General features: G+C 38.7%; 1 protein-coding gene across 5 annotated transcripts in view; it reads right to left on the bottom strand.

Moving 5' to 3' along the window:
- Positions 1-16028, bottom strand: part of FGF1 (fibroblast growth factor 1) — a 48484-nt gene extending 32456 nt beyond the window's left edge. Inside the window, exons 1-3 of one of the 5 annotated variants that reach the window (XM_087887430.1) lie at positions 15584-16025; positions 10252-10433; positions 4298-4346 (exon numbers count right to left, since the gene is read on the bottom strand). The gene's annotated coding sequence lies outside the window, so the exon portion shown is untranslated. Of the gene's footprint in view, positions 1-4297; positions 4347-8135; positions 8159-10251; positions 10434-15583 lie in introns of those variants that run through there. The other 4 variants (XM_087887434.1, XM_087887428.1, XM_087887429.1 and 1 more) reach the window with 4 other exon arrangements.
- Positions 16029-16549: the final 521 nt, after the last annotated feature.

The raw sequence follows: 16549 nt of genomic DNA, 5'->3' as shown, positions 1-16549 counted from the left end.
TTGTTATCCGGTTGTTAAACATTTTCTGAGAATATTACAGCCCAAATATCATAATGAAATGATATTTCATTATCATTTTTGTGATAATTGCTAAGCAAAGTGATAATGTTTTGACAGTATTTTGATTTGGAAGGTCTGGGTTTTGAAATATTTTGAAACAGAAAGGGTGATAGAAATCCAGAATAAGTCGACTCCCTGTGATGAACCTGGTGTAGTTAATTGGGCCAGATATTCCCATCACTTTCCTTTCTGGATCGGGACTCGTTACGCACGGTCACTCATGCCCTCGTCACCTCCCGCCTGGACTATTGTAATGCTCTCTACATGGGGCTCCCCTTGAGGAGCACCCGGAGGCTCCAACTGGCGCAGAGTGCGGCCACGCGGGTGGTAATGGGAGCGACATGGCGCTCCCATGTAACACCTCTCCTGCGCGAGCTGCACTGGCTCCCGGTGGTCTTCCGGGTGCGCTTCAAGGTTTTGGTTACCACCTTTAAAGCGCTCCATGGCTTAGGGCCTGGTTATTTACGGGACCGCCTACTACCACCAATAGCCTCCCACCGGCCAGTACGCTCTCATAGAGAGGGACTCCTCCGGGTGCCGTCAGCCAAACAGTGTCGACTGGCGGCCCCTAGGGGGAGAGCCTTCTCTGTGGGGGCACCTACCATCTGGAATGAGCTCCCCCCGGAAATACGGAGGATCCCGGATCTGCGCTCCTTCCGCCGTGCTGTGAAGACCTTTTTATTCCATCAAGCGGGCTTGGCCTGATCTCTTCCCTTTTTAAATACGTAAATTTTAATCTGTTTTTAAATTATTGTGGTTTTTTAATTTGTCTGGGCCAAATAATTTAATTTGATTTTATCGGGTTTTTAAATTTTGTGTATTTATGTATTTTATTGTTGGCTGTTCACCGCCCTGAGTCCTTCGGGAGTAGGGCGGTATACAAATCAAATAAACTAAACTAAACTAACTAAACTTTGTTTTGACTGCTTCTTTTTGTTTCCTTTTTTTTTTAAAATATACATAAATGTCAGACCACAAAAGCAATACAACTCAGGTTTGTTTGGTGTTTTCTGCAGGTGTGGCTTCCGTAGCACAAAAATCCTGCCCTGAATTACCTCCTACAAAAGCAGTTAGCCATTTCCTCCTGCTCCATATTGCAGGAAAATAAGCCCATACAAAAACAACAATCACCTCTGGACCAAGGCAGGGCATTTAATAGGTTTATATCACCATGCCGTTTTTAGACACCATTCTGTCCCTTTTCCTCTGCTTCGCTTTTTAGGCCTGCCTGAAAATATAAATAATGGTCAGTTATTTGTGGTCAGCAAATCAACCACTCACTCAGAATTTATCCTGCACACCGAGACCAGAGCTTGAAACAGGATATATTTAATCTCCAGGTGTTTCTTGCCCTGCTAATCCAGTCAAAAAACAACTAATGTCCAAATGGAACCAATGAAAAGAATCACATTTTTCCCTCATCTCCATTTTCAAAAGACAAGATCTGGTATTAGATCTAGTCTTTAGATTCTATTTTTCACACTAACGACTCAAGACTTGGAGAATGGGTGTTATTTGAGCCTAAAGTTTTAGGACAGCCTGACCTAACTATAATACTGTTATCATGAGGAGGAGAGGCTAAATCATGTTTGGAGACATCCTTCTGCAGATCTGGGAGATAGAAACAATTAATCATGAGTTGTTATGTTGTTATTTCTGCAGGCTGTTCAAAATCATCCTATCTTATCCCTTTTGCATCAATATCAGGAAGAACAGATAATTATGATGTGAATTTCCTCCCTGGTAACAGTTAATACAAGGCTGCACATTGTTCTTTTTCTTTTTTAATTCTGCCTTAATGGACTCGGCTGTTCACTGAGCAAAATAACAGAATAACAGATTAACAGAGTTGGAAGGGGCTTGGAGGTCTTCTAGTCCAACCTCCTGTTCAAGCGATAAACCCTATACCATTTCAGACAAATGGTTCTCCAATCTCTTCTTAAAAACTTTTTCCTCCAATACTTCCTACTGGAGTATTGGAGCCCCCACAACTTCTGGAGGAAAATTGTTCCACTGATTAATTGTTCTAACTGTCAGGAATTTTCTCCTTAGTTCTAGGTTGCTTCTCTCCTTGATTAGTTTCCATCCATTGCTTCTTGTCCGGCCTTCAAGTGCTTTGTGGAATAGGTGGTTGACCCCCCTCTTCTTTGTGGCAGTCCCTGAGATATCGGAAAACTATTACCCACTGTCGCCTCCAGTTCTCTAATCATCTTTGTTGCTCTTCTCTGCACTCTTTCTAGAGTTTCAACATCTTTTTTATATCGTGGCAACCAAAACTGGATACAATATTCCAAGTGCAATCTTACTAACTAAGGCATTATAAAGTGGTATTAACACTTCACGTGATCTTGATTCTGTCCGTCTGTTAATGCAGCCTAGGACTGCATTGGCTTTTTTGGCAGCTGCAGCACACTGCTGGCTCATATTTGAATGGTTGTCCACTAGGACTCCAAGATCCCTTTCACAGTTATTACTATTGAGTGTGGTATTACCTCTTCTATACCTATGCATTTGATTTTTCTTTCCTAAATGTAGAACCTTACTTTTTTTTCACCAATTAATTTCTTTTTTGTTTAGATAGGGCCCAGTGATCAAGTCTGTCAAGATCCTTCTGTATCTTGAGCCTATCTTCTGGAGTATTGGCTATTCCTGCCAGCTTGGTGTCATCTGCAAATTTGACAAATTCCCCTTCTATCCCTTCGTCTAAATCAGGGGTGAAATGCTCCCGGTTTGGACCGGATCGCCCGATCTGGTAGCGATGGTGGCAGATGGTTCGGAGAACCAGTAGCAAAAATCCCTGCGCTCCCCCCCCACCATGCCCAGCTGAGCCGCACGATCATCAGAGGCTTTTTTTTCTTTTAAAAGCATTTTTTCTACAACTTCTTCTGCTGAAAAAATGCTTTTAAAAGTAAAAAAAAAAGCCTCTGATGATTGCGTGGCTCAGCTGGGATCTCAGAGGCTTTTCAAAGCATTTTTTCTGCAACCTCTTCCGGGAAAGAGGTGCTTAAAAAAATGCTTTGAAAAGGCTCTGACGATCAGGCAACACAGCTGGAATTGTCAGAGCCTTTTCAAAGCATTTTTTAAACCATCTCTTCTGCTGAAGAGGTTGCAGGAAAAAATGCTTTAAAAGTCTCTCTGACGATCCCAGCTGAGTTGCCTGATCGTCAGAGAGACTTTTCAAAGCATTTTTTAAAACGATCAGGCAACCTCAGCTGGGATCATTAGAGAGACTTTTAAAGCATTTTTTCTGCAACCTCTTCAGTGGAAGAGATGGTTAAAAAAATGCTTTAAAAGTCTTTCTGACGATCCCAGCTGAGTTGCCTGATCGTCAGAGAGACTTTTCAAAGCATTTTTTTGCATTTGCAGAAAAAATGCTTTGAAAAGTTAAAAAAAAAGTTTAAAAAAAAGTTTAAAAAAACTTTTCAAATGCTTTGAAAAGTTAAAAAAAAAAGTTGGCCACGCCCACCCAGTCACCTCTCCACCAAGCCACGCCCACAGAACCAGTAGTAACAAATTTTACATTTCACCCCTGGTCTAAATCATTGATGAAATAAAATGAGGGTGTTTGGAAGACAGGGCATTACTGAACATATGGAGAAGATAATCCTGATATTCCTTTTCAACTACTTTTACGTATTTTAAAATTGACTGCAGGTAATCCAATATATAAAACATTATCTTACTTTAATACATAAAAATCATCAAAGTGTAACATGAGGGCACACATTCCAAGCAAAGGCTGGAGTCAAACAACACAATCAAAATAAAAGAAACAATAGATATGATGACTTATTGTAATATGTGAACCCAGTCAATGAGTTCTCCCAAACTGTTCTCGAACACATGGAATATGCAGCTAAAACTATGACTTTTAGACCCAAAGCAATTGTGCTTCTTTAGGTGACATGTACAAAGCGGACCCAAGGAAAGTGGAAAGCTCTCTGAGGATAACAAGCAGCATGGGATATGGTCAGGAATGGAGGGAATGGAGATCTGCAATGTACATGCATTTTTTTTTTCATTTTAAAACCTGAAAATGATTTCAGAATTAAGAATGGCAAGTGATGGTGAAGAAAAGCTGCTAAGTACATTGCAGAATTCCAAACTATTACTGTCAAATGATGATGATGATAGCATTACTAAAAGGATTAATTCAGAATACAGGGAGAAAAAAGGCTACATATGTGGCGTTTGTTATGGTACTGATAATGTTCATTCTTGTTTCATTTTTACTCACCAGTCCTTGTATCTTTATTTCACAACAAATACTTCTTCTTCTTTGTAACCTATAATGGGATAGGAATAAATATATCTTCTGAAATATCTTTTTTATAAGAATGTAGTTCCTTTGCAGAACACAATTACATCAGATAGAAAATGGAATTATGTGACTTGTTGATAGTGTATGGGGCAGTGACTTTCTCTGAGCATAAAATATTCATAGAGATGCTTACGAGAGAAAAATGGAGGAGGTTCTGTACACATGAACTTCCAGAAGAAAAGATAGGATATAACCCAAATATATAAATAAAAATGATTGTATGGACCATGAATTACTTTTCTGGTACTATTTTGAGATCAATATTAGAGCACAAGAGAGCAACAACAAACTGAAAAATGCAATCATTTGAATGTTTAAATCTAGAAATACTCAATTTCTAGATTTAATATATATATATAGTCATGTTATGCTTAAAGGGTTATATATAGTGACATACATAACATGACTTATATATAGTCATGTTATGCTTAAAAGGAAACTTGATGTTTCAGTTGAAAAAAATATCCATAGACATGTGATGTCAATTGAAAAATACCATTTAGCTTTTTAAAATTTATTTTTATTATTTTCCTGAAATACCACTTTTTTCTCTACCCTGGACACATTCCATGAATTCCAACATGGCCAGTCCTCTTTTGCTGAGTTAATTCTTCTTCTTTTCCTCCTCCTCCTCCTCCTCCTCCTTTTTAGTAATGGAAATACAGTATGAGAAGGAAGGTTCAGCAAAAGATGTGCATTTGGCAAATTAAAATAGCTGGAGAAAATCTGTATTTATGAATGGGAATGGCAATTATGTTTACAAAACATGGCGTTGAATTTTTAAAAACCAGTTGTTTACTTGAAGATTGTGTTTTCTCATTTTCTTAGAGTAAGTCATGGAAGCTGCAGTGACCCCTATTCTCTTGACCAAAACAAACATTCACAGACACCTCCACAAAAAGCAAAAGAGTAAATGAAGGGTTTTCAGTATTCTAACACTGGACAACAAAATTATAAGCTTGAGTTGCCAGTACTTTTAGTTCTGGGTCCTTTTATAATTAAATCCTGTAAATGGATGCAATGCAGCTTGTCACTTATGAAATAGGCTGTTCTGCAAATAGAAATTCCTTCCTGGGACTCTGTATGCTGTGTTCAATTCCCCACCTCCTGCTGCAACATCTAAGTTATATATAGTCATATCTAGAGACAAATGTAAGGCTGTTGTGGCAAAAATGGAACAGGAATAATGGGAAAGGGTTATGTATTCGTGTCTTTGAGCCTTTCTGTCTTGCTAAATGAATCAGGCTAGAAACTGGGAGGCCATGAGTTCTAGACCAGCCTTTGGAAGTCCTTGGACCTGTCTATCTCTCTCAGCCCTAAGAGGGAGGTAATGGCAAACCACTTCTGAAATCTTGCCAGGAAAACTGGAAGGACCTGTCCAGGAGTCCACTGGTGTCAACTCACTTACAAAAACAAAAACAACAACAAAAACAAACAAACTGCAAGATATATGTTGGATCATCTTTGCAGGTAACATTTAACTAGCTAAGTGGCCCTCTGTTTCACTAACTGGGAGAAGGAAAGCCCCACACATTACTGTGCAATGGTTTATGATCTTAAAACATAAACCATCAGAGTGGCTTCTTCTTTTGCTATGTCAAATATGATGATGTGGAGGCTGTTTTTTCCCACCTGTCCTAAATTTTGATATTTTTCACAACAAAAATTGTTTCTTGTGAACTTTTACATTTTCCCCAGAATCTCAAGGCAGCAATCTCTCTCTTTTCATTTATGTGAACTTGGTTTAACTGGAATTGTATGATTGGTTAAAAGTTCTATTTATAGGTTGTGATCTAAACACAGACCTTTATATTTCTAGATTTAAGCATTCAATTGATTGCATTTTTCAGTTTATTGTTGCTCTTTGCAATATAATCCCAAGGAGATCATATCATATATAATAATATTATTGATGATCATATCATATATACCATATATATATATATATATATATATATATATATATATATATGTGTGTGTGTGTGTGTGTGTGTGTGTGTGTGTGTGTGTGTGTGTATACTTCGCTGATAAAGAAATAAAGGGAGACTAGTATAGATCTATTTCAAGCTATTTAGTTCTCATCAGCTAGCCATACTCCTACTTGGATTCAAACTTGGGCTGCCTGTATTCTAAAGATACGAGTTCCGTATCAGACAAGAAAATATCAAATAGCTTATGAATGAACATTAAGTATTAGAAGTATTATGTTATCTATAGTGGAGTTAAGGTTTCAGGGGGGCATTTAGTAGTCTGAGGATAGATAGGTTAATTTAGCTCATGATTGTTAATTGAAATACCTTGTATTTTGCTCTGGGAAGTCTGGGGGGAGGGAAGGGAAAGGGTGGGGGGAATATTGGGGGGGGGGAAATCCTTTTTTTTCTGTAAAACTTTTCAATAAAAAAAATAAAAATACGAGTTCCAGGTATAAAGAAAGAAGCAGACATCCTGCGAGTTCCAGAACTTAAAATTTTTAAATTTTAAAATAATTAAAATTTTATTTTACTAAGCTTTTGTCAGCCATCTGCTGACATCGTCAGAGTATCCATCATACTCTCCATGATACCCTCCATCATTCAGCATGACGACAGCAAAAACAACACAGCTAATTACAAGTGGGAGACGGCTGGAAGGGCCTATTACACGTACAATGGCCAAATTGATTAATGTCATATAAAGGCAGAGATCTCTGTAATGGTAGTTTAATACTCTGATGATGTCAGCAGATGGCTGACAAAAGCTTAGTAAAATAAAATTTTAATTATTTTAAAATTTTAAGTTCCGGAGCTCGCAGGATGTCTGCTTCTTTCTTTACACACACACACACACACACACACACACACACGCATATATATACACACATATATACGAAAAGAAAAGAAAACAAATACTGTATCTTTACAGGGAGGATACATGGGATGAGGGTGTGGCTAACTGATGAGGACTAATAAGTCCAAAATAGATCTATCTTAGTCTCCTTAGTCTCCCAATGGGCAGCAGGGTGCTTGCTGGCTGCCTGAAAAAAAGCCTAGAAACTAGCGGATTGTGATTTCACTGAACTAGGGCTGCATACAAATCTTGGTTTACGTAGGAAGAACCTGGCTAAAGAGAAATATACATAAAGGCCTACGAAAAGAAAAGAACACACACACACACACACACACACACACACACACATATATATAACACCAGCCTGAAGATGACGAATGAGACTTCGTCGAAACATCGCCAAGACACTTCCAATTTTATGCGGGAGAAAACCCGAATAACCAAAGATATATATATATATATATATATATATATATATATATATATATATATATATATGAATGATATTAATATCACACACACACATCGCCAGAACTATCGCCAAAATGGAACACTTTAACAACAGAATAATCAGAGAAGCCATCGAGATAGAAAAACGTCCACACAGCATGAATAAACGAGATGATACCTCCCGCCTGCCAGCCATTTGGAAACCCACCCTTATTGACAAACGAGTCCCTAACACAAAGAATGACACCAGACCCACACTCACGAGAGCCACACAGGATGTAACCACCACACTGCCATGCAGAAAGCAGACTCAAACCCACACTGATGATCAGGCACGACCATGGACCAGAAGCCAGACCACAGCTGCATCATTAGCCACTTTAAACCCCTCCAATCCATACATGAAGCAGACTGACACCCAACATGAAGAGATAGCACGGCCACGAACATGAAGCCAAACAACAGCAACACAGCTCACCAGCTCAAATCCCCCTGCTACTCAGACTAACGAGCATAACCAAGCCCCCACCTAAACAGAACACACACCCATCCAATCAGAGCACAGCCAACCCACATCCAATCAGAGCACAGCCAAACCCCAACCAATCAGAACACACCTCCACCCTATCAGAACACAGCCAAGCTCCCACCCAATCAGCTCACACTCCCACTGGCAGTTAAAAGGAAGAAACAGCTGTGATCACACACATTGCTCCTAGAAGCACGAAGCCGAGAACACCAGCCTGAAGATGACGAATGAGACTTTGTTGAAACGTTGCCAAGACACCTCCAAGTTTACGTGGGAGAAAACCCGAATAACCAAAGACCTACATACAAACACCCGCGAAAACCTCAGAAAACAAATATATATATATATATATATATATATATATATATATATATATATATATATATATAATATGATATTAAATTTTGACGTTTAGTCTGGCAAGCCTATGTAGATCCATGCAGAAAGAGAATGGTAGAGGTTGATATACTTAAAAATATCTGCACAACACCTATATGCAGTGAATCTATTGTATTCAATGCATATATGTGTTGTACAAATATCTTTATGTTCCCACTAAAGCAAGAAAAGTTACACATAGTAAAGTTCCATACACATGGAATTTTATTACAAAGTCTTCTGGAAACTAAGCATAACCATTTCAATGAACATCTATTGAATGAACCTTGTTGCTGGTATCCTAAGATTTATATTGACTGTTTCCCTATGACTATCATTAAGTGTTGAACCTTATGATTCTTGATGAATGTATCTTTTCTGTTATGTACACCAAGAGCGTATACACCAAGACTATCCAATCACACTTGGCCAATAAAGAATTCTATTCTATTCTATCTACAGTCTAATATTGGTGTCCCATTATCTTTCTAATTATTCAATAGTTTGCAGTTTTGATTCCCAGTGTTGAGGGGTTGTGGGGGAAGAGGTTCTCAGTTGACATGTCTCTTTCTTCCAGTTTGCTACTGCTGAAATGCGTTGTCCATTTGCTTGTCTCATTCTGAATTCAGTAGACATTACCATCAAGAAAGAAGGAAGAAGATATATCCCCATTATTTTTTATTCTCTCACTGGAGAGGGCAGAAAATCAAAGAGGAACATGAAGGAGAAGGAATATCAGCAAAGCAAACTAAATGTGCTATATCACTAAGAGATAATAGACTAGGTTTTGTTTAATGGCAGTGAGGCAGAAACAGTAGGAGCAGAGTAAGTATCTTGTTGATGGATATGCTTCAACCCTGCATGATTGACAGAAAAGACTGGTGGTCAGTGGTTGCAATACTTGTCTGCAGCTTCATCCTGTAATTTGGGATCAGTTAAACACATATACAAAACAATATGTTTACTTGAAGGCCTTTCAATTATAAGTCCATAATGATCCAAAATGTTTAGCCTTCAAAGAATGGGAAATGAGGATGGGAATCAGAGAGAAGAGATAGGCTAAATTTATCTTCCTGATTGTATTTTTGAGAAATCTAATTAAGGACTTTTTGAAATATGTGCATTTATCGGGACAGAAGATAGAAAAAAATGCAAACCTAAAATTGGTTTTCTGCTACAATTACACCTGTTGAACCAGTTCTCAGAACTTCAAATCCAGTTCTCAAAAAGCAAATTGTGCCCAAGATTAATTATGTAAATAGGAAAACATTTATAACTCATTTTGAATTGCATTATGCAATCCAGACATATATGTTTGAACTTCCTTATGCATGTAACCCTCATCTCTTCATGAACTAATACTCATTTGTATTACAATATCTCATGAGATTACCAGAAATACTGGCCTTTGGGTGTGTATCTCATTTATTTATGAATTACTGCATATATAGACTGTAACAATATATAATATGGCAGATTTGTTCCTGATATGCTTCTTCCCACCCCCATGCTCCTATCCTGTAATACCAGCTGCTATAATAACTATGTTCCCTGTGCATTTGTTCAACAGTTGAAATTCATTAGTTGAAATTCCTTTGGGATATTATTGGGATTTCTCCAATAATATGCAAATTGTTTCAAAAGAATACGTTGGTTACTAAATGAATGATCCTAAATCAAGGATTACCTGTATTTATCAAGGTCATGAATCCACAACAGCAGCCTCAAGAGTCTCCCTAGCTTAGCATCCTCTATTTCAATGGATAATAGAGCATTGACATAACTTGCTTTTCAGTGACTCATTCTTCCGATGAGTTGAACTGATATGTTAATTTCCAAGATGTTATCAAAGGCAATTCCATACAAAACCTACAAGTAGACAAGATACTATAACTGAAATTTATAACTGAGATTTATGAGCTTAATTAATGCTCATAAGGGTAATTCTTGGAATTGTTATGAAATTACTATACCTGGACTAATACTTATGCATTCAACATTGCTAATTCCAGCCCTTGCAAAAAGATCAGGTGGAAAAAATGGGTGCAACCGTAATTAATAAATGTTGCTATACAAGTTAAAAACACTGTTTTCAGAATATAACTGGGAAGTTCATTTCTTTGCAATTCTTTGAGTTTTACTTTATCACTCAGAACAAGCTCCCCCAACAAATTCACAAAACAAGTATAGAAAAATCAGATGAAATTGGAAAATTAAGCAAAGCCCGCTATTTTTTTTTAAAAAAAGTATACAAATTATATAGTAAAAATGAAAAACCATTACATTTAAATTACTGATTAAATTATGTTTTCAATGTGGTAAAGGATTTCACATGAAACACTCACAGGTGAATGCTATACATTTCCCCCGACCATTTTCACTTTGATATGCATTTATCCACCTAATTTCATTGTTCACCTTTTACTTATTATAATGTTAATTATCAATTGGGCACCAAGCTAGATTCAACTGTTTACTTCTGACCGATAAGCTCATATGTGATTTGGGGCTAGGACAAATGGATTCACCTTCTGTGTACTGATGGTTGATTGTTAAGAGCCTCAAAGAAAATCTTGCCTTGTTCACTGACAAATGATAAAGTATAAATTGGTACTATACATGTAGGTCTTCTCTGCAGTAGTATCTGTGCTCTAGAATATTCCTTCCACTGAAACCCAGAAGGTCTTACATCTCTTGGATGTCTATTGAAAATCTGACTCTTCACTTGGCCTCTTCTTTCAATGTTGTCTTCGTCTTTCAATGTTGTGAATTTGCTTGGTTTTGCCCTCTTTGCCACACACTACTTTTTAAATTATAGTGTTTTTGATGAGGCTGAGCCCAAGGGCGGGATAAAATGCATCATCAGTTTGGAGTCACTACGCTCCCAAAAGAGATCTAAGTTCAGCTGCCCATGAATTCCATTGACTTCTATCTAGCGCCAATTTGCCTTGATTTTAGTAGTTCGGATTTTTGTGTGTAGGTAGGTAGACTTAAATGATTTTTAAGTATTTTATTTTTGTATTTTAATACTCTTTAATTTTATACCAATAAACCATCTGGAGATATCATTTCATAGAAAGCAATACATTAAAGTCAATAAATGAACAAAATAATGTTCCATGCATTTGATAATTTATACTTTTCCCAAAGCCTGTGTCATTACACGTCTTCATATTTCGGCTAACATAAGATTCTTTGTAGTTTTTAACACATGGAAAAAAACCTATGGCCTCTATATTCTTTCAAAGGCTTCACTGAGGACAAAGACGTGCCATTATTTACATTACAATTTCAATTCTGGGTATTATGAAGGAAGTAGTTCAGTTTCCACCCATGGAGAAGATGAGGAGATAGCTTAACACACCCTATAACTAGCCTTATCCTTGTGAGAAAAAAAAGGACTATAAGTAGCCTTATCCTTGTGAGTTGAAAAAAAATGTTTTAGTTAAATATGTAATTAAAGTTGGTTTAATTAAGAATGCATGAATGGGTGGATGATTTTGATTGAGGGCTCCAAATTCAAAGCAGGAAGTATCAAATCTGTAGATTGTTCCCTCTGGCCTCTTCCATTTGCTTTTGAAACTGTTTATCAACATTTCTGACATCAGGAAGGCCCAGTACAAGATGTTGGGAAGATTGGACAGAGGCAGGGTGGGTTGCTGGGGGTTCACACAGGTTGATCCTCTAGCTAGGATTCTGCCCAGTTCGGTGAACTCCCAAATCCCATGCCTGGCTGGCCCCGCCCTCCCCTCCCCGGAATCTCAATGTGACCCATTTTGGTTGACAGGTAAGTACAGAGTTCGCACAGAGGCTCTGGGTGAGCAAAAAACGGGCCTCCTAGAAGTTCCAGAAGACTGGAAATGGGCCGTTTCCAGCCTCCAGAGGACCTCCGGAAGGTAGGGGGCAGCCGTTTTTGCCTTCCCGGAGGCTCCAGGAGAGCCTCCAGATCCTGGGGAGGGCAAAAAATGGTCCCCTCACCGTGGTGCAGGAGGCCGACTAGGCCATGCCCACCATGGCCACGCCCATCCAGCAATGGGGCAGCGAACCCGTTGCTGAGATTTTTGAAGCCCACTCCTGGACAGAGGTCATGTTCAGATGGATTTAAAAGCAAAAGGAGAGCTGCTAGAGGTACATTCCTCCTTCTTGGCTTTGATTCCCTCACAATTCTTACAACTGGAAGATGATAGATAATAGGAGGGTTGGGAAAGTTCAGGAAAGGGGTATGGAACCCTTTCCTTGCTGTCACCTTTTAATCCACTGCCAGCACATAATTAGAACACTCAATTCTTCCAGAACGAAAGTCTTCTGTGGAATGCCGTAGATGATTTTGCCTACACCAAGGGAGGAAATCTAATGCAATATTATACAGGTAGTCCTCAATTAACAACCACATCTGAGTCCAAAATTTATGTTGCTAAGCGAGAAATTGTTAATTGAGTTTCCCTCCATTTTATGACTTTTCATGCTGCATTTGTTAAGTCAAACACTGCAGTTGTTGAATTAGTAACAAAGTTGTTAAGTGAATCTGGCTTCCCCGTTATACTTTGTTTGCCGAAGATTGAAAGAGGTGATCACCTGACACCCCCCCCCTTCCCGGACACTGCAACCATCATACATGTGAGTCAGTTGCCAGGTGTCTGAATTTTGATCATGTGACCATGTGGGTGCTGCAATGGTCATATGTGTGAAAAATTGTCATAAGCCACTCTTTTCAGTGTCATTGTAACTTTAAATAGTCATTAAATGTTGTAAGTCAAGGACTACCTGTATATATACCAAGATGTATTTACCTTTATATAACTTTTCTTTTGAAATTATATAAGTTTTCTGCTGTGTGTTTTTTATTAGAAAAAGAGATGGTAAAAGAAATAAATAAAGGAAACTTACAATGGAGGCACGAATGCTTCTTTGATTCTATTTGGATCACTTACTGTACAATGGTTTCAATTCTCCTGAGCAAAATAACATTGAAACAAACAACCCTTATGAGAATCAATTCCTCTCTTTCTCTTTTCCCACTTAAAATGGCTCCATATCTGCTTTTCTACCCACAAAATAAAAGATATTTTCCCATAAGTAGAAGAATAAATGTACATGGGGAAAGGTGGGGGGAGTATTGCTGATCAAGAAAATAATAAACAATAAGGGATTAAGTAATCCATTTCTATTTTTTTTTATCTTTCACACAAACAATTTAACCTTCAACTGTGACTTTTCCCCCCAGTATTCATTGTCCTAAAACATGCATTGTATCACTCTTTCTTACCTAGATTACTAGGAAGCTCTCAGATATGACAGTTTCCCCATAAATCTTACCCAGTGATCACACATTATACTGGAAGGATACAGTATTTCCCTTGAAGTCATTAGTCAGGATCTGCTAGAAATGTGATTTCAGCAGAGATGGAATCAGGATTTGGTTTTTGCTCAACCAGAGTTGTGTGCACCATTCAACAAAGCAAAATTTACCCCAGGCACCAAATAAAAATACTAAGGTTGCTGGGAGTTCCTGAGATAAATGAAATCATCTTTCATAGCAACAAATATTATGGTGGTAATAACCCCTGGGGTGCAATTTAATTATTCTGCAACATAGATTTCATTGGCTGTAGGGACTTCAATCATCTAGTGATCCTTGAGTGCCAGCACCATTCTTTCTTTTGTTCTTTTAGAAGAACATTGTATTTTAAAAGTAAAAATAATACAGTGAGCGTATGTCTCTATGGCTTTATACAAAGACAGGAAAAAGAAAGCATGCTCCAGCAAACGGTTTCAGCCCTAGAGGGCTCTGGCAAACATATGCCAACACAGGTACTAATAACATGCTTGGTTCCCTGATCTGGGTAAGGTCCAGCTATAGCAGTATCCCAAAATAGTCTATGAAACAGTATTGCATTTGATTCATAAGCCAAAAAATAAACCCAACCCAACCCATTACTGGATATCTGAGAGTCATCAGGCACTAGAATAACACTGGGTTGTTTTTTCTAGGTTTAGAATAAATGTAATTGGGTCATATTATTCTTTTCCTTGCTACCCACGTTGCTGTAAGCCCGAGTATTATAAAGGCAATGAGGGGTATAAACTTTAAATGGAACATTTGAATGCAATGTTCAAGGAAACACGTTGGCTTTACAGTATATCAAGATGCTGAGATATGTTTCCTTAGACCCACATGATTCGGAACACAGCATTTCACAAGCAGAAACAAATGGAAAGACATGTGGTACACACACTAAAAAATAGCCATGTGATTCCAAGCCACCACCACGTGCTAACTGTTCCATCTGCTCCAAAGTATCAACACTTGGAGAGAAACAGGAGAACATTTGAGGCTGAGCAGGAATCCTGCAGAGGCTTCTCAAACTCTCCTGAGCCATTTGTCCCACCTGTTTAATGTGAAAAAACAATCAAGGAAGAGAAGAGAGTCAACTCTGACCTTCAATGTGGGACCTCCATTACTTTACAAATTTCTTACAGTGGGGATTTAGCAAAAGAAAAGCAAACAAGCAGGCAAAATCCTTTGCACCATCTCATAGATATTTTGGCAGGATTTGTATAATTAAAGACAGGACTAAAGGTAACTTATATCTAGGACCAGTTTTCTCATTCTTGCGAATGCAGCAGCTAGAGAATTGGCATCTAAGCGAAATTAAATCTTTCCCTGCTGCCTCTCAGCAAATATTCTTAGAAACTTTTCCCATGAATTCACCCATATTCAAAGGTGGCCCATCACTAATAAAAGTGCAGAGATGGGGAAGAAGGATGCCTTTCTGACTTCTGATCATTGGTCTTTGAGATTATCCCTGGGCACAGATATGAAAGGAAGGAGCCCTTGATTAAGTCTCTACCTTTGTAGCCTGGATGGATTTTTAATACAGAAGGTAGCAATATTTAGATTATCTGTCTTTTACAGTTACCAGCAACCTATACAAGATGCATCAGACTTTCTGTCTTTTCCTCATCCATTTCCTGCTTGCTCGAGCATTCTTGGCCATCTCTGGGTAATATTATCTTACCTGCTAGAGGGCAGTTCATCTGACAGAGCTGAAGCTTTCGCCGTCTGGATTAGGAAGCAAAGCCTGTATGAAAGAGAAGAGTGCCAACACAGTTGCAGGTTTCTTTCTCTTACTCTGATGCTGCCTGCGCTTTCCGCCTTCTCCTCTCTCTGTTACTGTGGAGAACAAATGTGACAGGCCACAACGTGCATATCAGGGCTTGGAAGGTTTCCAAGGTGTCCACTTCAGCAACGGCTCCGTTGGATAAGAAAAGTCCTGGGAATCGCTGTGGTTACACTTTATGCCTCAGAGATCCTGCTAGACAGAGCAGGGAAAAGAAAACCTAAAACCACAAGTTGACACAGAGCAGAAAGAAGTGACAGGAGAGGAGGGATGAAACCTGAAACAGCCTCCGGTAAATAAGAACAGCCAGCTCATCCCGAGTGACTAGCAGTCCTTGGCAGGCAGGAGCTGCTGCAGTAGCTCTGTGCTGTAATGAATCACCCTCCAATGGGCTCTTTCTAGATTGATAATTGAATAAGATGGACCACTCAGCTGAGCTGCGGAGATATTTTCAGACTCCCACTTCTAAGGAAAGAATGGACTGCACCTCCGTTGGACTTCAAGTGTTCTCCATCATTTTTTATCTCTCCAAAGTGTCATAGTATTAGGGCAACATTAGGCAGAATGGTGATTTTAAAAAAATCTTGGTCTGTCTGATCATATCTAAAATGGCATGTAAGTGGGATGGTGTCTGATTTTAAAAGAAAAGGGGTGAGAGCAGTGGTGAAATCCAATTTTTTTTACTACTGGTTCTGTGGGTGTCGCTTGGTGGGCATCACTTGGTGGGCATGGCAGGGGAAGGATATCACAAAATCTCCATTCCCACCCCACTCTGGGGCCAGCCAGAGGTGGTATTTGCCGGTTCTCCAAACTACTCAAATTTCCGCTGCTGGTTCTCCAAACTGCTCAAAATTTCCACTATTG

This window comes from Pantherophis guttatus, chromosome 2 (genome assembly GCF_059756535.1).
Source record: "Pantherophis guttatus breed Tessera chromosome 2, ASM5975653v1, whole genome shotgun sequence".
NCBI lineage: Eukaryota > Metazoa > Chordata > Lepidosauria > Squamata > Colubridae > Pantherophis > Pantherophis guttatus.
The sequence above is the reverse complement of the archived record's forward strand: the minus strand, read 5'-3'. Positions and strand labels throughout refer to the sequence as shown.